A 24,319-nucleotide genomic window follows, 5' to 3' on the forward strand; every position below is an offset into this window, starting at 1 on the left:
TGGAAGCATCTCAGGCCAAGAGGCTTGGAGAGGGAGAGAGGAAAGAAGATTATGAGCTATGAGTGGCAATGTAAAGGGAGAGGCTGTGTGAGATGAAATGTAACTTATAACGCACCTCACACAGGTGTGTGCAGGAGACCAGTGAAAAGTGGACCAGACAGGCAATCGTCAGGAGGGTATGGGGTTTACCATGTGGAACCCCAGTGAGTAAAAACATCCTACAGTGTAGGACATAATGACAAATTTGAAATCAATGAATACAATTAATAAGTTACAGAAGCTCAGAGTTGGAAGACTCACTTAAAGGGTGAGAGAAGGTTACTGGGAGAAAGTTGAGTCTGAGTTGGTCTTTAAGGATGAATCAGTTGCAACAGGTTGGGGAGAGGATCTTTATGCACAAAGATGCAATTCTAAGGAAGAGGGCAAACATAAGCAGATTATCCCTCATGGCTTTAGAAGACATTGCAGCTTATGGCACATGTTCACAAACGTTGTCTCATACAATTCTCACCACAACACAGTGATATAGGTGGGACAGTTGTTATTATACAGTTTTACAGATGTGCAAAGTGCAGTTCGGAAATTCACTGTAAGAGCTGGTGTTGAACCTCAAACAGATGTACTTGACCTCCTCTGGCTTACTACAATAGCTAAGTTATAGCAAGGGGAATGCCACAGTGCACTGGCCTAAATGGGAAGAGCATTGCCGGAAGAATGACTGAAGGAACCAAAATTCATCCAAAAATGGGAAGCAATGAATTTTTTTAAAAGCCTTCATACAACCTGAAATAATTCATGAATTTATGATAATGATTAGTAAAGAAATACACTTTTAACAATTATTTTCAACCTAAAGCTAGGATGAAGCTGCATAAGAAAGATTAACAAAGGTAAGACAAACGTGGCAAAAACAAAACAAATAAACAAAAAATACAGATGAAAATAGTGGAACATATCAAGGCATAGTAGAGAGTTCTATGTGATCTGTATTTTCCAGCCTTTGCAAACTCTGTGGATTGTAGTTTACCTGTTGTATTTCAGTGATGTCCATTCATTATGAAGCAGAATGCTACCTATGTACATTTGACCATTAACCTATATGACCTGGATACCTGAAAAACCTGCCACCAAGCATAAGCCCATCTTTCCAATATGTCAGCAGAAATAGGTCCTTTAAGCAGAGTGGCATATTTTTTGAGGTCAATTTGTCTACCAACATGCGTTCTCCTATCTCAGAACAACATACAGAGACACAAGAGTTTAAAATGAATGAAAATATATTCAATCCATAATCAAATGAAAATGTTTGGGACTGGTGCCATAAAGTGTTCCTGAATTAGACTTTCTTCAGCACCTAAATTTAGCCATCTGGCATTCTATTTTAAAAATCATTCAAATTTTTGAAATGAAGGATTTGCCTTTTGATGAGGAAACCATAATTTCATTGTAAATATGGAACATGTTGTCCTTGACTTGGAATGTATTGAATTCCATTTGATGAAAGAGGTGACATCATTGGCTAGTAGTGAGGAGAGAAATTGTCAACCAAAAATAGAGTATTGTTCTAGAATATCAGTAATTGTTACAATGAAAATTATTAGTAAAAAACTTCAATCTTGTTATTAAGGGCTAAAGAATTACAAAATCTGAGCAGTGTAGGTTTCTTAAACTATTGAGTACTGTGGGAAGAGGTTTGAAACATTGTTAAAGGATGTAGTATTCTTGCGTTTTATTTCCATAAAGATTATAAAGCATAATTGTAGTGGCATTTGCTATTAATTAAAGAATCTGATGTTATCACAAACATTTAATAGTAATATCATTTTAAAAGCTAAGATTTTTCTTTTAATTTAACAACCATTCACTGCACATTTTTTATTATTATTTTTTTAATTAATTTATTTATTTTTGGCTGTGTTGGGTCTTCGTTTCTGTGTGAGGGCTTTCTCTAGTTGCAGCAAGCGGGGGCCACTCTTCATCGCGGTGCGCGGGCCCCTCACTGTCGCGGCCTCTCTTGTTGCGGAGCACAGGCTCCAGACGCGCAGGCTCAGTAGTTGTGGCTCACGGGCCTAGTTGCTCCGCGGCATGTGGGATCTTCCTGGACCAGGGCTCGAACCCGTGTCCCCTGCATTGGCAGGCAGATTCCCAACCACTGCGCCACCAGGGAAGCCCCAAAGCTAAGATATTTTAAATTCAGTTCAACGCTACCAAAGATAGTTGTAGCTAAAATTACTTCAGAAATCTTATTGTATGACATTGAGTCCTTCTTTATTTAACAGATACTATTATTTGACTATAATGTTAGTTATTATCCCAGGTATTGTGGCTACAGTCATGAAAAAGAGGAACATAATATCTGCCTTCCTGAAGCTTATAGTCTAGTGGAAACTGTAGAGAAATAAACGAGCAGTTAGTACAATACGGTGATACGGTTCTGGCATAGCATGCTTGGAAGCTGAGTCCATAAAAATATATGCTTCAGATTAAATTATTTTTAAATAAACTGTTATGACTTGTCCTAATTCTCTATGTGGATTTAAGTTTTATTTTATTAATTGTTATAGAGTCTACTCTTTGCCAAGCACCTTAAGTGCTTAAGTCTTTTGCATTCATTCACCCATTTAATTCACACCAATGGCTGTTTGAAGCAGGTGCTATTAGTCATATTCTGAGAGACTGATGCTCAGCAGGTACAATAGTTCCCCCGCTCATACTTTGGCAGCTGACAGAACCTGTGATCTTCACGCTATGTTACATAAGATTTCTGCATCGATTTTAGCATCTTGTGGAATAAGAATGTTCTATTGACTGATCAAAATTCTTGATTACAAAGAGGTTTCAGTGTAAAGATTTTGTACAAAAATAATTCAGATTTTTAGAACAAACTTTAAGCCAAGTGTATTCATTATTGATTACTACATTAACACATTATCTCAAAACTTAGTGGCTTAAAACCAAAAACTTTTATTACCTCACTTAGTTTCTGAGGCAGGGAGTCTGTGAGCAGCTTAGCCAGGTGGCTCTGCGTCTGGGTTTCTCAAGGCTGCAATCGCGAAGTCAGCCAGGGCTGCAGACTCGCCCGAAGGCCTGACGGTGCCGGAGGATCCACGTCCAAGCTCCCTCACGTGGCTGCCGGCCAGTAGCTTCAGCGCCTCACTGCGTGGACCTCGTCAGTTGCTGAGTAGGTCATGGTAGCTATCTCCCCCCAAAGCACGTGGGCAGAGAATGTGTGACAAGACAGAATCTACTGTGCCTTTTATAACCAAATCCAGAAGTGACTGGGTCTGAGTCCAATCAGGAGAGAGAAACTACATGGCAACTTGGATGGGGAAAGTTTAATATAAAGAATCATTAACCAAACAGGGGATTGGAATAATGAAGGATTAGCTAATATGTAAAAAGAACTCTAAAGAATGTAGGAATAGAAAAAATTAGGAACCTCTAGGACTGAGAGAACACTCAAGGAAGAGACCCCTCCCCAAGACTGAGATCCACACGTTGTTGCAGGTGTGACCGTGACTCACTGAATGTGGGAGAAATCTCCATGGTGTTGTACCTGTGGACCTTGCCAGAAATCAGCTCTCTGCAACTTGCTGGAAATCTGCCCTCAAAGGTTCTGGGTTGCGTCTCACTAGGGACACTTAGAAGCCACCTGCTCCTCGGGAGCTTGTGCTGGAGGAGCTGGTGTTATTGCAGGAAATAGAAGCTAGAGAACCGCAGGTGCCTCAGGAGCTGGACAGGTGAGCCCACTGGAAGCAGAAGGGAAGACCTTTTCTTCCTGCAGCCTCTACAGCGCCCTCTATTGACAAAGTTTAGCATAGTGCCAGGTGGCAAAGGCAGAGCATGTGAAGGGCTCATCTTCACTGAACAGGCAAAAAAGGTGAATTTGGAGTTGAGGCAATAGAGCAATAGCACAGTAATATACCATCACTTCTGCCATATTTAACAGTCACACGGGCTATCTCTGGCACACCCTGGGAGGGGATTACACCAGGATGCAAATTTCAGGAGGCAGTAGTCATTGGTGGCCATCTTGGAGGCTGGTTACCGCACTCTACCCTCTGGTACTCAATCATTCACATCCCTCCCACGTGCAAAATGCACCTGTGTTAGTCTTCTGTCACTGCTATTATAAATTACCACACAGTCAGGGGCCTAAGATATCACAAATTCATCACACAATTCTGTAGGTCAGGAGTCTGACGTGGGTCACACAAGGCTGAGATCAAGACAGCAGCAGAGCTGTGCTCCTCTTTGAAGACTATAGGGGAGAATCCATTTCTTCGCTTATTCAAGTTGTTGGCAAATTCAGTTCTTTGTGGTTATAGGACTGTTGTTCCTGATTCCTTGTTAGCTGTCAGGTAACCCTTCACAAATTCTACAGGCTGCCCAAATTCTTTGGCCCACATTCTCCTTCTTCTATCTTCCAAGTCAGCAATGATCCATTCAGTTCTTCTCATCCTTTGAATCCTTTCTGCAAGTGTTTGCAGCCAAGGAGACAGAGATCATCAGAGGACATCTTGGATTACGGCTATCATACAGCGTCTTGGAAAAAAACCTTTTTTCTTTTTATCATTTTTAAAGAAATTGTGAATATTTATCCAAGGAAACAGCAATCACAAGATTACAGCTGAAATGAGTTTGCCTTCTATTTTGAAAAAAAAAAAAAAGCTTTGTAAGTGTATATGCAGTATTTTTTACATGATTTATAATGGGAATTTCATAACTACGCAAGAAACATAAAGATACAGCTGGCACAAGAAAGACATATCGTGATGTTAGGAGTTATAAGCACTATATGAAATAAAACTTTCAAGAAAAGTATTAATGAATTTTAGAAATTAGTTTAGTTAATCTGGCTCATTTACACACACATAATTGTTGCTTCTAATTTATTGCTGTGAGTTTTAAAAGTTTCCTTCTTGGGCTTCCCTGGTGGCACAGTGGTTAAGAATCTGCCTGCCAATGCAGGAAACACGGGTTTGAGCCCTGGTCCGGGAAGATCCCACATGCCGTGGAGCAACTAAGCCCGTACACCACAACTGTTGAGCCTGCGCTCTAGAGCCCGAGAGCCACAACTACTAAGCCAGCGTGCCACAGCTACTGAAGCTTGCGTGCCTAGAGCCCGTGCTCCGCAACAAGAGAAGCCACCGCAACGAGAAGCCTGCGCATCGCAAGGAAGAGTAGCCCTCGCTCACCACAGCTAGAGAAAACCCGCGCGCAGCAACGAAGACCCAACGCAGCCAAAAATAAATAAAATAAAATAAATAAATTTATTAAAAAAGAAGTTTCCTTCTTTCATATACTCCTTAGTTTTAATTTATTGTAAAGTATTTTCCTGTCAGAAACTACTCTATTTTTATTCCCCCATCATTTACAAACTACTCCCAATTCACGCAGCAAAAAGTCTATAGTTGCACAATTTTTTTCCCTTCCATATTCTCTTTCAAATCATTCCATCCAGAAGATAATGACCATCATTTTTAGTGTGCTTTAAAAAGCACAGTACATTAGATGCAGTTGAGTAGTGGGTTCCATGTGATGATGAATAATGGAATGATGAACGAGTATGGGAAATTAATACAGAGGGAAAGCTGTAGACAATCATGTAAATATAATTTAAAAAAACACTATGATCTTTAATCATTTAAACCACCATCTTGCACGTGTATTTTCAATATCTTCCAAAATATCAATTAACCTAGAGCACCAGTTACTAACATTTTTTTGGAGGAGTAAGTTTCTTTTGAGAATACCATAAAAATTATGACCACTCTTTCCCTCCCGAATGCATATATATGCAATTCATGAAATTTGTGGATCTCCTGAAGCTGTAAGTAGAATAAATTGAACTTCAATATACCATAGGCTACAGGATTAAAATTATTAATTGAGGGTGAGGAGGGTCATTTATGGTAACACCCATTTCTTAATGATGTTACTGGTTCAGAGAGATATTTTTTCAGGGTCAAAATGAGCAAGAATACAATAAGATTCTTTACAACAAAATTTAGCCTTTACATGAAATACATGATATTAAACGGAGCAGATTATGGGATATCAAGTATTTTATATTTTGCTGGCCAGACAGTCCAAATTTCTTATTTTAGGTGCATATGCTGTATGTGACATCAAGAACACTCCTCCTACCCCATCATACACATATTTACTATCAGTTTATTCAACTCATGTAGAAACTAGGCTGAATAGATTAAGGCAAACTTCTTTAGAGGTTTTGTGTAATAGCTGAGTCAGAAATTTCCAGAATGCCAGTTTGCATTCCTTCAGGTACAACTTGTCTGACATGCAGCATAGAAAACCAAAAAAGGATGCAATAAAATGCAGAAAAAGTTACTGATTCAGTCATAATGGTGTTAACTTTTGAGAAAAAGTTAGCCCTGGATAGTGCAACAGAAAGCAAGACAAGCCAGGGCAGAGTTTTGCACATTCCAGTGAAAGTTTTCAGGCAGTCCTGTCCACGGATATACCCTTAAAGGATGTGACCCAGGTGAGACTTACCTGCTGAAGGCAACTAATCCACAATGAGCAAATTATCCTCCCCTGCGGGGCCAGCTATAATGGCAGCCACATGCTTCAGAAAGAAAAAAATCATGTGTTCCTAGAAGAGGAGGAAGCTAGGGGCTAGCAGAGGCTTGCCTAGAAGTGGGATTGAAATATAAGCTGAGAATTTTTCGTTGATTTAGAATGAGAGGGTGTTCCAATTAGGCGACTGAATGTTTCTGACAAGAAAAAAGATTCTTATAAGGGAACAACAGTGGCCTCGTACAGAAAGGAATTTAACAGATTTTGGCACTTTAATGTGCCCTAAGGAGATGAGTGACGAAGATGAACCTCTAAAGTTGGGGCTGATTTGGTTCCAATATGGTGTGGAATAGCCTAAAAAATCGGTAAAGTATAATGACCATCTAATAGAAAATATCTCTTCTTCATTCCCCCAACCACTTTTCTCTTTCCACAAATGTGTGCACACATACACACATTGCCCCCAACCACAATGCACAAACTGCCATACATCTGTAGAGGCTGAACAGTGCTGATATTTTTGGAAGGATGCCTAAAGATGTCACCAAAAAATGAACCTCCAGTTATTGAATCCAAAAGAAAATCCAACACATCCATGTAACATGTGTATTTATGTATAACAAGAATTGAAAGGAAATACTTTATAATGTCATTTAACGTGGGCGTGAGTGTACAAGCAAGTGAAAGCAAAGGAGGTATGTCTGCATCTTGGAAATTTTAAATGCTGTTTTGTAGCTGCAGCAATGAGATTAAGGGAATTGTCAAATAAAATAGAAATGCCATTTTTTAAAAATTAGACACAGTCATTGAAATTTTTGGTTTATTTATTTTTTAGTAAAGCTGAAGATATTATTTAAAATCAGTGGGCCTATGTGAAATAGATGACAGATAAGGGATCATGTTATAGGCATAACATTCCAGCTATGTTTTGACAATGTCAAGTATAAACCACAAATGGCTCAACAGGTAATGTTCATAATGGCTGACCTTTATATCAACTTCTTACTTTCTGTTTACTTGGTATAAACCTATACTCTTCTAAATCATGCTTTGTCTCTTATAGAGCAAGTTATGGCAATCAGAGAGAAAAACAAGACAATGAAGTTAAGTTGTTAGCATGGGATTACTAAAGCAGTTGCTTTGGATAAATTAATTCTTCATTTTAACTAGGTCAGTTACTTTCCTTGCCATCATACAAAGCATGGGAAGCTTCATGATGACAAAAGAAAGACAGCCCAATTTAGCTATCACACACATACATACACACATACATATAAATACATATAGATATGTGCATAGAGCTGTTAAACATGCATAGATTGTTCATAGTAAATTTAATTCCTTAAAAGAGCCAGAAGGCTCTTTACAAACTTAAACATAAGGAAAAATATATTTGTAATATGCTTCCAAATTTGGCTATGTGATTTTATCTTTTACGATAATTTGGTAAATTAAAATGTTTACACATGAAATTTTTAATTCTCTTATACTCTTTTTTTTTTATTATTGAATCTTGGAATTACCTAGCTTATCAGCTAAAATCTCCTTTAAAATTTTGTGGGTTTCCTATGTATCAGATAATAGTCAAATACATTAAAGAAAAGCCATCCTCACAGACCTCTTCAAGACAGGTCTTTCTCTACTTCGGCCTGTGAGTAGGATGGAATAAAACAATGCCCTTAAGACTCTTAGAGGCCCTTTTGTTCAGGTGGCAGAGCCTATGAGTCACTGACTTCTGTCATTCTGAGGTCTTTACCAGAAAACTTCCTTGACCCTGAAAGAATTCTTGAATTAGTCTTGACTCTGAGGGCAAGATCTATTGGCAGCCTTGTAATTGCTTTTTTCCTTAAAAACATTTTTCATTTTGAGGATGTTTTGCTGACTAGAGACATTTCCCTGGGCACTCTATATTTCCATTAAACTCATTAAAAACTAAACAGTTTTATATCATTCATATCTTATTTATCTCGTATATACAGTTAAAAGAAGTATATAAGAGTTACCTTATACACAGTTGAAAGAAGATAACTTACACTTTCAACATTCCTTTCTAGAATCTCCTTGGCCAAATCTACAAGTTTTGAGGTGCTTTTTCCATCTTCTGTGTTACTATGGGTGGCAGTTTCACTAATTTTTCTGCCACCACATAACACTGGCTTCTGTTTTTTCAGATACACAGCGGATTTTAAAGACTTAGCGTGAAAAAAAGAAAGAAAAGTATCCATTAATAATTTTTATATTGATTTATATTTTATATTGAATTAAAATTTATATATTTTATAATTATTCATTTTACATTGAATGATGATATTTTGATTAAATTGCATTAAATAAAATATTTATTAAAATTAATTTTACCCAATGGTTTCTTAGATGTGACACCCAAAACACAAACATCCAAAAATAGATACATAAACTGGACATCTTCAGAAGCAAAAATGTTTGTGCTTCGAAAAACACCACCAAGAAAGTAATAAGACAAGCCACAGGCTGGGAGAAAATATTTGCAAATCATATGTCTGGTAAGTGACTTGTATCCTGAATATATAAGGTACTTTTACAACTCAACCCAGTGATAAAGACATAACCCGATTAAAAGTGGGCAAGGTTTTAAAAAGGTATTTCTCCAAAAAAGACATGCAAATATCTGGCAAGCACATGAGGAGATGCTCAATACCATTAGATATTAGGGAAAAGCAAATCAAAACCACTATTTGATACCACTTCACACCCACCAGGATGGTAAAGTAAAAAACATAGACAATTACAAGTGTTTTTGAGAATATGGAGAAATTGGAACCTTCATACATTGCTAGTGAACATGTAAAATGGCGCAGCTGCTTTGAAAAAGAGTCTGTCAGTCTTCAAATGTTAAACATAGAGTTACCATATGACACAGCAGTTCTTCTCTTTGGTATATACTCAAGACAAATGAAAGCATGTTGCTATGGACTGAGTGTTTGTGTCCCCCTGCCCAAATTCGTATGTTGAAGACTTAACCCCCATGTGATGGTATTTTGAATGAGGTCTTTTTGAGATAATTAGGTTTAGATGAGGTCATGAAAGTAGAGCCCTCCTGATGGGATTAGTGCCTTTATAAGTAGAGCTACCTGAGAGCTTGCTTTCTTTCTCCCAGCCACGTGAGGACACACCAAGAAGGTGGCCATCTACAAGCCAGGAAGAGACCTTTTGGCAGAAACCAACCATGCTGCCACCTTGGTTTTGAACTTCTAGCCTCCAGAACATTGAGAGTCAATTTCTGCTGTTTAAGTCACCCAGACTTTGGTAGTTTGTTATGGTAGCCCAAGCTAATACGCATGTCCAGACAAAAACTTCTACACAAATGTTCACAGCAGCATTGTTCATAATAGTCAAAAGTGGAGACAATCCAAATATCCATAGATTAATAAATGGATAAACAAAATGGGTCTATCTATAAAATGAAATGTTATTCATCAATACAAAGGAAAGAAAGACTGATACATGCTGAAACATGGATGAACCTTGAAAACATGAGAAGCCAGACACAAGAGGCCACATATTGTATGATTCGATTTATATGAAATATCTTGGAATAGACAAATCCATAGAGATAGAAAGTACAGTCTAGTTGTTGCCAGAGTTTGAGGGGAGGAGGAACTGGGCTGTGACCACTAATGAATACAGGGTTTCTTCTGGGAGATGAAAATGTTTTAAAATTAGCTCAAGGTGGTGGTTACAAACCTTGGTGTATGGACCAAAAACGATCAAACCGTGCACTTTCAAAAGGTGAATTTTATGGTATGCAAATTATATCTTGAGAAAGCTATTATAGAAAATTAATTTTATTATTATTTTTTAAACTTTAAAAAATGTGGCTACTAGAAATTTGAAATCACCTATGTGGCCTGCATTATATTTCTGTTTTTCTAGGTGGTCAAAGGCAAGCATTTATGGAGGGAAGTGGTAGGGTATCTAAATTCACTGGTGACTGTACAGTTAGAATAGAGAGCAGCTGTTTTAGAAGGATAATTTATTAGGAATGTTAAAGATATTGTATGGCCGAAACAAAAGAGGAGTTGTAGGAGATAAAACTTGTTTTAGAAACTATTCTAATGTAGTAGAGTGTCTTGAAAGCCACAGAAAAAAGCTTGTACTTGAGGATCAAATTTTTATGTTTTTTTCTTTTCTGTTTTAGTAGCTGTTACAGGAAATATTTCCTTCCATTAAGAAGACACTTCTTCAGTTAACTATTTTATATGAATGTGAGGGCAGTTGCTAGAGTATGTTGATAGGATTTTCCAATATTTAGGTGTCTCAAAAACGCCAAAGTTTATCCCCAAAATAAAATAGTAAAAGAAAGCACTTGGTATAAAACCAGTCCTTTAAAAAGAAAACTTTATTTTAGCATCTTTTAAAAATATTTGTAAGCGATTTTGGCCTCTCTGGTTAAATTTTTCTTGTCTTTGGCCTATATGTTATTTTTTAAAATACATTAAAATAACTCCACATACCAAACCCCCAGAATAAAAGCAGGTAATGCTGAGAGCGTGCCCCATATAACATGAGCAATCTATCACTTTCAGGTAACTGATGCAGAAAAGCACTGTTGAACACTTGCTGTTATAAAGAAGCTTTTTTTTTTTTTAAATGAATATATTGTTTGAAACCACATTGTCATCTTTCAGATCTAGAGATACAATAAAGTAATCACTTAGCTTCTCTGTAGTGAATTCGCAAGGTGAGGGTGGAGAGTTAAACTTTGTAGTGGGAAGAAGGAAGTAAAATAATATATATACTTGCCACTTCTTTCTTCCTATTTTGTGTTTAGAGACATTTTCCCATGTGTCTTTGGTTAATGGAAAACCTGGAAATTTTTGGTGGGGTTGTGAAGGTGGCTGAGGTGCTCTGGCTTCAAAGACCCTTGTCATTCAATAACTATGCAGCATTCAATAACTATGCAGCATTCAATAACTATGCAGCATTCAACAACTATGCAGCATTCAATAACTATGCAGCATTCAATAACTATGCAGCATTCAATAACTATGCAGCATTCAATAACTATGCAGCATTCAACAACTATGCAGCATTCAATAACTATGCAGCATTCAATAACTATGCAGCATTCAATAACTATGCAGCATTCAATAACTTGTGTCTGTTTATGTTAAAAATAGAATTAAGAATTGTCACAATTGTCCATATAGTTTAGTCAGGGATATCATTTTTTGGCTTTTAAAAGAAAGATTCAATGGAAAATGATTTGTGGGGAACTTTGATTTGTTTCATGAATTGCCTTGTGTCTCCACTTCACTTTCCTACACCTCTAGCTGCTGAACATAGAGAGCTCTTGATGAAGTGTCAACATTTAATGAGATGCACAAACCTTTGTACTTGTAATGTTTTGCTCAAGTCTGGATTTGCCCATCTTACAAAACAATTCTCGAGGGAATCTGAGAAGAAAAATTCTTGTAAAGGATTGTGGGGTATAGTAGTTATTAAAATTCAAGTTTATGTGACTTTAAAAAACAACCTATATAATTTCCTCATTTTTACTTGGTTCTGAAGCATCAGGAGCATTTATACATATAAAAGAATACTTATCTATGGCAATTAAAAAGAATATGTCTGAAAGTGAAATTCAATGACAAAGTGAAATGAAGTATTACACAGCATTCATGAATATGCATATCTTATAAAGTGATCTGCTTTAAGAAATAGTATACAGAAAATACCTTTACAGTAGATGTGTAAAATAGTTTTAAAGTTGTGTATTTCATAGTACACTCATTATTTAAATGATGGTAACCAAGAATACAGTTTGAGACAATGTTACCAACCTGAATTTTTATTTGATCCAGAATGAACGAATTCTTGCATCTTAACCAGAGAAATGGGAACACATTTTGATTAGAATGTTGCTAATAGTTTATATTTAAGTATTTACAGTATATGTTAATATCTGTTATCTTATATACCATTTCAATTGGTCCACTTTCACAATTTCGATAAGCTTAGACACTTGTTCTCAAACTGTGGGTCCCAAGACCAGCAACAACAGCATCTCATGATGTAAATTCTTGAGCCTCATCTTGGACTCACTAAGTCACCTGAGGAGGTGAAGTCTGGCAATCCATGCTGTAATAAGCCCTCCAGGTAGCGTGATGCGAGTTAGAGTCTGAGAACCACTGGTCTAAGATAACCACAACGACTCCATTCTCCTTGTCCACTATCGGTGTAGGATGCCCATATGACACAATTCTGGTGAGTAAAATCTGGAGGCAACTCTCTAGAGGGCTGTTCTGCAATTTTTTTCACTCCTAAAGTGGGAATCTCGGACTGGCTGTGCCCTCATATCCCTTTCTTGAATTTGAAAGTGTTGTTTGACCATGTAAGTGGCTGCAGGGATCTATTTGTTGACAAGAGGACAAGCCCCAGGGTACAGGGGGCAAATTGAGGGTCACAGAGCAACGGGGTGGAGGGAATTGTGCTCTTGATCAACGCTGCTCAGCTACCGGCTTTACCAACTCTGGTAGCTCCCTGTCTCTGGATGTCTCCTTGTGTGAGCTGAGACATTTTCCATATTGTTTAATCTCCCTGAGTCAGGTTTTCTGTTAATTGCAGCCAAAAGCATGATAACTGTTACACGTGATCAGAGGAAGGATCTATTAGGTCATTTAGTCTCCAGCGAGATTTTAGGGCAATTATTAACTCTTTCAAGAGCATCTGTATTTTACATCCTCTGTGAATGAAATACACATGCTCTGACTTAGGCATTTGAAGCATCAGAACAGAATAGGGAAGATGACAGTGTAGTGACTGTACGTGTCCCTGTGTGTGGGGAGTGGGACTTGTAGAGGGCTCTTCAGACAGTTCTAGAGGTGTTGCCCTGCGCTAAGAATTTTCAGGGATGAATTCTACATCGAGGGCTCGAGCAGAAGCTCATATTCCCAGTGCACAAAACTGCTTGTAATATTTCATATTGAAAATAAAAAATAGTTTGCAGGTGTTTGAAGAATGATTTTCCCTGTTGCTGTGGCAGAAAGAGAGCAGAACAAAAAGCCCGTGAAGGTGAACACCTTCCCAGGAAAAGGGCATTTTAAGAAGTACCTTCGTAGATCATGGAAGGTAAACTGGGTGTCCCATTATACCGATCCAAGGCAGACGGAGAGGGACCACCCACTGATGGGAAGATAAACAGGACTCCCGCAAGAGCAAGGATGGATGAACAAGACGGGACGGGTAGCAGTTGGTGAGTTTCCCTCAGCCCCAGGCAGGGGAGGAATGAAGACAGGTAGAAGTGTTTTGACTCCCAGAAGGGGTCTGTGACAGCACAACATAATTTATAAAATAATTAGGCGTACGTTTTGGCTGGTATTTGTGGGTATGGAAGTCTGTCAACTGTCAAAAAAGAAACATTTTTTCCTTAGTTAACTAAGAACAACCTAATTTTCTAGGAGGTGCGTGAGCACAGGTACAGCCAGGAGGTGTGTCGGTGTCACCCACTCTGGGGGTCGGGGCACCAGTCCAGTCATGGGGTCTGGTCCCATGTTGCCACCAGTCCGAACGAAGACATTCTGACGAAAGTGACGTGTTGAACTGCAGTTGCTCGTAGCACATAATTATCAATAGTTAACACACTCGGGGGCTTATTTTGTGAACACATCAGCCCTTTCCCGAACTTCTGTCCAATCCTTGGACACACTTAAGAGCTCATCCAAACGGTCCAGGATAGATCAAGAACTCTATAACCACCCTTAAAAAAAGCACACGTACACACCGCTAGATCTAAAATGGATAACCAACACGGACCTGCTGTATAGCGCAGGGAACTCTGCTCAATGTTATGTAACAACTTAAATGGGAAAAGAGTTTGAAAAAGAATGGATACATGTATACATATAACCGAATCACTTTGCTGTACACCTGAAACTATCATCACAACATTGTCAATCAACTATACTCCTATATAAAATAAAACTTTTTTTTTAAAAAAAGCACATGCCTTCAAGGAACTTGCAAATGACCTAAAATAAAGGCTTGTTTTCCCCTGAATACTTTTATCATCTGCTTTGCAGCAATATTGAAAGTATCTCTTTACCTTTTGCTTCAAGACCATGATTCTACACTCCTGGGAATTAGAGGGTAGCATGCCCAGGGGTGTGCAGAACTTCAGGGACACACATGCTGGGGTTCCTGGAACTTTCAATTTTCTTCAAATTTTGGCTAAAAACATCTTTAAGATGAACACAGATATTTTATAGAATAGCATGTAAATTATACATGAATTTTTGAAATAAAATATGTTACTTCCAAGATATAGCTTGGCTTCAGGTAGCTGAAGGGGTTTTATATCTGTGAATAAAGGCTCATTTTTTTTCTCTGCCATTAGGAGTAGGAAACATCGAAAACACTGCTTTGGAGAACTGTATTCCATTAGCTGAGCAGTGTCACAAAGTGGGCCTGGATGGGTTATCCCTAGAAAGCAGTTATGCCCAAGACTCACAACTTACAGTTACTTGTCCATATTAAACTTTTTGGTTTTTACATTTTCTTGACTCTTTAATTTGTGCTCCACCATCTTTTTATAAAATATTTTCTGTATTTCTCTACATTATTTTCTGCAATTGCCTTTCTCCCTAGACCCATCATCACTCTGATCTTTGCCACTGTGCTTCACAACTACTGCCACCATCCCCCAAACCACCATAACCTACCTTTGCTTCTTTTTTCATGCTTGTGACCTTGAAGCAATCGTTTTTCTTGGTCTCTTGGTCCTGCAATGTGCTGGTCACTGCTCTGGGCTTGATGTTCTGGATCTCACAAATACTCAGTAACCAATCTGTAGGTCCTGTGTTCAAGAAACAAAGTTAGTGAGTAATAAATAAATAAACTAAACCCAAGTCTTTCCAAAGTGACACCTATGCCTGGTTCTATCGGTTCGTGGGGAGCAGAGGGGGAGGGCAGAAAAGAAAACTGGTTAGTTTATATACTGTGGTGAAAGAAAAAGAAACACGTCAAATTGATTGACATTCTATAAATTCAACAAACTAATTGAATTTATCACCTTTAATAAGGCATCTGACAGCTAAGAAACTTGACAACGTGAAGTTGACTGACTTTGGCCATGATGATAAAACTAAAAGATGCTCGTATACAAAGTGCAAGTGTCTAGACTCTCTTGTTCAGTGTAAAATTCCATTCCCTGTGACTTCATGGTGATTTCAGAATAAGTGACCCTGAGCCAAGTCAACTGGATACAGTGTCCGAGAAATGTAAATAATATGCATATCAGGGTATCTGAACAAAAGAACAAGTTTTGGCTTCCATCACTCAGGAATAACAGTGACATGGGGGACATTTGGACATTTTCTAAGCAATTTAGGAAGAAAAACAATTGCTTATAACACATATTCTTTAATATCTTAAATATTTTGTGTAAATTTGTGTCTTCTGTGTAAATGTCTAGATCATGCACTGATACGGTCTGATAGAGTTGTTATTATGTTATTATGGACCAATGTTGTCAAATCAAAACTTAGTAAAATATTTCCTAAGCTTCTAGTGGGTGCTAGGCACTGTATAAGTTATCATTCTTGCTTACCCAGATTATGTAAATTAGTTATGGCCTCACATATGTGTGTGTCTTTGTGTGTGTGTGTGTGTCCAAAAGAGTATACATCTAATTTAGGGAAGCACAAGAAGCTTTCTCAAAGTTTCAATTGATCGGTGGAAGAAGCAGCAGTCTATTTATATGTATGAGATATCCACAAATAGGATGTTCACAGTCAGACTTTCTGCTGTAGAACTACGTGTTAAATTGTATAATGTGGTCACTAAATTCATTGAAAAGAATCCAACATCATCATGAGTTTTCTGGAGGTACGAATCGAAATAGACTTTGTAGGATGAACAAACTTTCAATGTTATTCCACATAATAATAACAGTGATAATGAGAGTGAAGCAGCTGTTTTGTTTTTGGTACTTGCAATGTACCAGGGACTCTTCTAAGTACTTTATATGTACTAACTCATTTCCTCCTCACAAAAATCCTCTTTGACCCAAAAGACAGAATTCTAGTAGCTCGTCACAGAGATGATAAATCTGGGCCATCCTCTGGATCATATCTACTCAGATCTGATATTTTTTTAAAGCTGCAGAAAAATTCATTGAACCCGTAAAAAAATTTTTTAATCTAAAAGTCAACTCTATATCCAGGCATTTTTCATGGCTAGATAAGGGGAACTATTCATAAATTCCTTTCGGTAGGCTCAGCCTGGGAAGTTTTTTTTTAAACAGTGAAAAATTTTGAGATTGCCTGAAATTATTTATGAATCATAGACTATTTTCAATGCCTGGTAGCAAAATATCCAAGGATTATGTGTAGTGTATTTTAAGAATAATAATAATAATGAAAATATGGACACCCTCCCCCTTCCCCGTGCTTTTTCTTCCAACATTACTAATGTTCCTGTAGTTTCCGCACTATGGAAATACAAATAAATCCACCATTGATTTCCACTGGGGTTTCTCTCTCTTCACTTCCCCTATCCTAGAGCAAAGACTAATTTTGACTCTGGCTCCTTTATCTGACCCCAGTGATAAAGTAAACAGTGGAAAAAGTTTTTAAATATAATGAAATCCTATTCCAATACAAGAGAGCCCGCATGCTTTAAGAAGAAAAGCAGGCTCTTTAAACTTTGTATTGCAAAAGGAACAATTTTACAGTAGGATCATATTAAATAACAGGCAATAAGCCTAACTGAATTACAGTCATTATGGGTTGAAAGGGGAGCACTGAGTAACTTGTTTTACCAAATGCTATGCAATTTACTCCGTGTCTATTTAGACGTGATGTATAGACCCAGGTCAATTACTGTGATTCTTTGGTAGCTTAGAGCTTCCTCACTGAGGAAAGGCTAGGCTCTGGAAAAGGGACTTGTCCTGGTTAAGCAACTATTGAACCAGCCTCTGGTGACATGTATGAAGACAAAATAGTTCACTTTTATCAATCGAAACCCAGCTGAAAGTGTGAAACAAGTGCTACATTTACTATGAACATTTCTCTTTATTGGGGGCTTTGCAGAGTAGTAGAAACATATTTCACTGCATCCTCCTTTATTTTGATTGATACACACTAAGTGAAATGGGAAGAATTCTTGAGACCGCTGGGTATGCAAGCAAGTTTCTTTCAGAAATTTAAAAAAAAAAAAAAAGATCATTTATGAGACCTAGCAAAACAGAATGCTCCAAGAGAGAATGAACTCGGAAATTTTTATGGCTTGAAAATACAAATGTACCAGAGCAAAACATTCAGATACAACAACTTCACAGCAATCTTAAACAACATACATGTTACACATTCTGTTAGAAAGGAATCATCGGTTATGGAAACATCCAAATAGCTGATCAACATACAAAAATCAAAATTTTTTTTATCTTGTAGAGTAAACCAGACACTTATTAATTTGCATTTTTCTAGTTTGTGTGGGCATCAAACAGATAGTTTTCTTAAAGAAGCACAGCCAGGCTTCGAGGTACAGAGCTGTGCCCTTCAAGTTCATCTGTAAGGCAGTAAGGACTGTAGGATCAAGAATGCACTCTCCCAGAGAAGGAGAGTGAGAACCAGAAGGCAGCTCTTCGGTGTGGTCCACGGCAGGGTAGCATGAGGTGTGTTGAAATAGAAATGGAAATTCAGGAATCCTGAGTTTCCCTAAAATCACTAATTCTGGTCTGGCTTCAGCCGTGAATACCTCTGATCCCAAGTTCTAGATTCTTCTGAGTCTCTTGCCAGGTGTTTTTGCATCCAAAGCCTGGAATTGCCTGAACCCTGGCTGCAAGGAGCTGGAGACTAGATGGGGAGGAAGTCTGGGCAGTTCTGAAGGTTGAGAAGCTAAAGGTGGGAGAGGGCTGCGTGGGCACCGGTAGCTCTGACAGGAGGAGGCCAGGAGGCCACGATTCAGAGCTGGCCGGGCCATATAGGAGCCTGGGGAGAAAGGAAAAAGGTGCAGCCCCTATATGCATTTATCAAAATATACGTTCATGTTTCGAACCAAGTAGAAACAGTAATACAAGCTCTATAGAAAACAATAAAAGACGATATAGAAAGCCCTGTGCTGCCCTATCTCTCTGCTGGCCGTTTGTCACCCTCTATAATCCCACTGCTAGGAATGCCAGGACCTCTTTGATGTTGAGCTGATTGGAAATGACTGTTCCCTTCACATAATATTTGTTTGTAAAACGAACGAACAATGTGTTTTTATTCCAAAATTTGATAGTTTGTTCATCACGGATTTTTTTATGTTAATTTTTATTTTTTAATACATGAATTTAAATATCTCTAATCTTGATACTATTTTGGGCACCTCTTAAATCACGTGCCCCAATAGAGTTCCCCTGACACCTGGTCCTAATCCTGGCCCTGCTACAATTTACATGGGGTTGGGGCCCTGAGTCAGAGACAATCTGCACTTGGAAATGTTCTGAGATCTTTTCTATCAATCACGTTTTCAAAAAAATTGAAGAGGAGGAGGAGGAGAGGGGCAAACTTTTCAAGGGCTTGTATTTCTTTAAAACTTACTGGAATCAAGTAGAAGTTTCAGTTAGAGAATTCAGAGATGTAACTGAATCCCCCAAAGAGGGCTGGCAGGGCAGGACTGAAATCAGTGCCTGTGAGGTGTCTCCAATGCAATTCATTTCTAAAACAACATTACGCTCTGAGGAAAGGTAGCACATGTGCAGTGTAGAATTAGACACAACCAAAAGCCTTGGCTGTGCCTTTTGACTGTGACCTGGAAATGTCAGTCCCCACAGCGTGAGCTGTTTAAAACTCATGGTGAGAAATCAGGACAAGTAGATATTTGTCACCTTCAGTTGTGCCTGTACAAATTAAGCCACAGGGACAAACAAGAAATAAGGTTTTTTTAAAAAATGTTATGTTTCTCATAATCAGTAAAATGTACTTATCAAATTCTAATGTGCCAGGGAAGGTTTTCAAGTGTTGTAACAAATAAGTGGTATCCAGCCTATCCTGGTGAACCCCAAATCATAGAGAGAGGCATCTACCTGACCAAAATCTAACATCTCAGTGATTGGCTTAAAAACAACCAACCAACCAACCAAAAGCCTAAAGTAAGTGGAGTAAAAGAAACTAAAATAGCATATGCGACATACGCATAGTGACCACAGGTCTTGGTTTTTTGGAAAGAGTCCAATTTTCAAATTTTGTGTTCCATTGTCACCATAGTTACCTTGGTCAGACCTAATGGGCACATCAATATGCCAGAAATAAGGTCACAGTGGCAAGGTTAGCATTACTTACATGCAGATTTCAAGGTGTTCTAAGAAGGATACTCTTCCTCTCAGAATAAATTCTCCCACACTCTCCATCTCTAAACTGGTCAAAATGGCAATACTTTTATCGCAGGACTTTTGGGTGGATTGAATTTACACGTAACAGTGTAAATGAAGAAACTGTTCACCAACTCCTCTGCTAGAGGCCACACGCTCCAGACTAAGAAGTTCAGAAACCTACTTAGTCTTGGGGCGAAATGAACTGCCAAAGAAACCGCGCCTGGAAAAAATAACCTTCAATGAAATTTAAAGCACCTCTCGCGTCATCGAAATCCCAGAAGTTGGAAGTGGCCTGAAAAGCTGAACAGTCTTTAAAAGAGGACCTGTCCCCCCAACAGTCATTTGTTATGAAGTCAGGTTGGAAAGTGGACAAGACAGAACCCCCAGCCGATGGGGCTTGGGATGCAGCAAGAGATCCAACTGAGGCTCCTTCTGGCCTCAGGGTGGAGGCCCCACCACATCTACCAGCAGCGTTTCAGAACTGCCGTGGACCACGGCTGCTTTCTGATTTCTGTCCTTCCCCTTTCTGAATGCAAGAGCCTACTGGGATCGCTCTGGTGATGCTTCACTGTGGCTTTTGGGGTGTGAGTGTGTGAGGACAATGTCTGTTTTAGTTCACACACCTCCAGGTCAAGAAGATCATCTCTAGTCTTGATGAAGACACCACTGAGCATTGAGTCGAGCGCAGGGACCAGCCAGAATCTGGGTTTCTCTCCTTGGGGAGATGTTGGGCGTGTGCAGGAAGAAGGGAGCAAGGTCATTATTGTTCAGCAAACAGCCACACGTTGCTCGCAGGGCCTAACTCCCCTCCGAATTGGATGGAGGCACGTGACTTGTCCTGGCCAATGGACCAGGAAGGGAAGGGATGACTTTGGAGGCAATAAAGAGCCAGGGCTACTCCTCCATCTCTCATTTTCCCTGTGTCACTGACCTGGGATGCTCCAAGGTACGGGTCATGTCTCTACAAGGTGCGCACCTTTACACGAGCGAGAGACAATTCCTTGAAATCCTTTAACAAGGACACGTTCTTTCATTTCAAGAGTAGAAATAAGTTTTAAAAGACAAATATCTTGGTGAGAGACTTCCCTGGTGGTCCAGTGGTTAAGACTTCGCCCTCCAATGCAGGGGGAGCGGGATCAATCCCTGGTCGGAGAGCTAAATTCCCACATGTCTCGCAGCCGAAAAACCAAAACATAAAACAGAAGCAATATTGTAACAAATTCGATAAAGACTTTAAAAATGGTCCACATCAAAAAAAATCTTCAAAAAAAAGACGAGTGTCTCAGTGAGAGAGAATGAGTAAGGATAAATTCAAATTGTTCTATCAGAGACAAAGGCAGATTATTTCTTGATATCAGGTTTGTTCCTGGAAGGGCAGCGGATATTTTAAAATGAGGAGGAGGAATGAATAGAGGAAACTCCACAGAAGAAAAAAAAGAAGCCGAAACGGTTGATAGGATATTAGGACACATTTGCCTATTTCACTTGCCTTTGGATTGGCTCAGAATGTGGAGGTGAGGGACCAGAAGTCATAATTGGAGCTTTTATTATTGGAAAAGAGAACAGTGAGAGTACACATAAATGTTATAAACCTGAGTAGAGTTATTTTTTTAAAAAGGATCTCAAATAGTTCTGTAAATTGCACACCATACTGAAAACTGGAATGTGTCCTTGACTAATTCTACCATGCTGTGTAAATACATAGAGGAACCTTCTAACATTTTATAGAAAAAAAAGATATAAACATGAATCCAGAATTAAAATAATTTAAATATAGGTAGGAAAGCAAAAACTACCTCATTTAGAGAACAGTGTTTAAGTTTCATAAGTCTATAAAAACAAACTTGACAAATGTATAACTCTTGGATCACTTAGGATACCTGCAGTTATTTTAGTATTGTGCTTAATAAAAATTTAGTTGTATAAAATTGAATATAGTGAAATGTTAAGATATTTCACCAGGATTAAGTTAATCCTTCTCTAACACAAGGAAAAATAGTTGCCAATAAACTCTATTTTTAACAGCCACTAGAGAGAGACAAGATGAGACTTATAAAAATCCCTTTCAAGAAGTTTTCCAGTACAATAACAGTTTATACCCAACACATACATAAGTACATTTCAAAATCTTTGCCTCCGCCAAGTTACAAAGTCTGACTTGTCAGAGTTACATCCTGTTTTTAAAGCATGTTTGCAATGAAACTTGTCATACATCAGACTTCAGGGAATCTAGAAAGGATTGTCCTTTTTTAGAGAAACTTAATGGGCTGCATTCCCTTTGAGTTTTTCAAAGAATTATTTTAGTATCAAAATTCCACACGTGGAATGAAAAGCAATGGTTTTTTGTTGCAGTTTTCAGAATACACTGTTTTACTCATTTCCCGTGTACAGTGGGGCCTGCCTCCCCCTGGTCTTTATAACGTTGGTATCAGTACAGAGAGATAAAACCACCAGAGCAAAAACACCATGAACCTGATTCCTTCAATATGCACTTTCTGTATTATAGTGTCAAGGCTGGGTCATGAACTGGCATGTCCGTAGAAGGAGAATCTGACCCTGGCTTTCAGGATCAGTTTGTGGGAAAGGAAATTTAAATGAGTGGGGAAGGTAAAGGACCAGAGACTAGGCAACTCTGCAAGAGCTGGCCTGATAGCAAGAATAAATTTGAAAATGAAAGATGCATCTGAAAACAAGTTAAAGTTCCTTTCTCTGCATGTCTGCTTTGCTGACACATACGTAATTTATGAAGGTGGGTTCTGGAAACAGAATGCTGGGGATCACATCCCACCATCGCTTTAATATAGTGTGATCTTGGGGTACATTGCCAAATTTCCCTAAGCCCATTTCTTAATATTTTTGTCACCTCCTAAATGTTTCCTACATAGAACTTATCACTATCTGTAATTATATTGTAGCTGTGAATACTCAGTTACTGCTTATCATTCTTACTACAGTGAAAGCTCAGCGAATATGGATTCTGTCTGTCACCTCGTCATCATATGGTCAGCCTCTTGCCCTGCATCAGCATTTTGTTGGCATCGGTAGAAGGTTGTGAAATAAATGAATGAGTGAGTGAATGAATGAGATTTTCTGATATATCCGTCTTTACAGTAGGGTTATGCCTGACGTCGGGGTGGTCTTACTGGTATGGCTTTGGGCAGCCGAAGGCATTTTTTAAAAAAGGCACCTTTCACTGAAATTAAATCCTATCTTTTCTTTGCTTAAAACCTTGCCCCGTATGAGCGGACATTGCTAAGGTTTGCTTTTGTGATTCCCTTTCCTTCTCTTCAAGAGCTGAGCAGTCCCTTTCTGTCCACACCTTCTCTCTATGGACATATTGATATGTACAATCCATGTGCTATCTAATCTTGCTGGCCTGGAATTCGTTTTATCTTTCTAAGCTGACTTTGCCTATTTTTTGGTTGGATTCATTAAATTTTAATTTTAAGCTTTGTTTCTCAAATGTCATTTCCTATTACTTATGAGGTAGAAATAGGTGCTTCAATGCATCTCCTATGTGCAAACAATACTAGTGCATCTATCTTTTTTTTTTTTTTTTTTTTTAAAGGGACTTTCTAATTAGTCTTTTTTTTTTTTTTTTTTAAGATGGGATTTTATTTATTTATTTTTATTTATTTATGGCTGTGTTGGGTCTTCGTTTCTGTGCGAGGGCTTTCCCCAGTTGCGGCAAGCGGGGGCCACTCCTCATCGCGGTGCACGGGCCTCTCACTATCGCGGCCTCTCTTGTTGCGGAGCACAGGCTCCAGACGCGCAGGCTCAGCAAGTGTGGCTCACGGGCCTAGTCGCTCCGCGGCATGTGGGATCTTCCCAGACCAGGGCTCGAACCCGTGTCCCCTGCATTGGCAGGCAGATTCTCAACCACTGCACCACCAGGGAAGCCCGCATCTATCTTTATTATGGCCAAAGATCTATTTTTGTAGTGATAAAAAAAATAATTGAGCAGAATTGCATAAATAAGGTATACTGTTATACTAGGGCTTTATGAATGAAAAAGAATGACGAAAAAGAATTTAAAGGTAGCTTTGTTTCACAAGAAGAAATACAATTTTATTTACTAGTCCATATTTCTAATAAAGTAAATGGCAAATTTCTAGATGCTATAATCCTGTACTAAATTGAGACTGGTTGAAGTCTCTTAAACTAGCAACAAAATAGCCTGACAAATGTTTTTAATGGGTTCTCCCTCTTTCATCTACTTCTCAGTATCTGTCTTCCAATTCTGAATCTCAAGCTCAAACACGTCAATCTTAGATTACAAATTCTATGATGTACACGTGTATAAGCATGTTTCATTATTTCAAGACCTCCTTTTTCTGATAGTTATTTTTGTATGGCTAACTTCTTAACGTTTTTATTTATTTATTTATTAGTTATCTATTTTATATATATTAGTGTATATATGTCAATCTCAATTTCCCA

General features: G+C 38.4%; 2 long non-coding RNA genes across 2 annotated transcripts in view; one reads left to right on the top strand and one right to left on the bottom strand.

The window, feature by feature from the left end:
* Nucleotides 1-24,319, top strand: part of LOC309655032 — a 355,331-nt gene that overhangs the window by 16,540 nt on the left and 314,472 nt on the right. The gene's annotated exons all lie outside the window — the stretch shown is intronic.
* Nucleotides 1,861-23,787, bottom strand: LOC309655072. Its single transcript, XR_014260610.1, has 2 exons — nt 23,638-23,787; nt 1,861-2,013 (listed from the first exon to the last, which is right to left on the bottom strand). It is a non-coding gene; the product is annotated as an uncharacterized lncRNA (long non-coding RNA).

This window comes from Balaenoptera physalus, assembly GCF_965194825.1.
Source record: "Balaenoptera physalus genome assembly, chromosome: 2".
Lineage (NCBI taxonomy): Eukaryota > Metazoa > Chordata > Mammalia > Artiodactyla > Balaenopteridae > Balaenoptera > Balaenoptera physalus.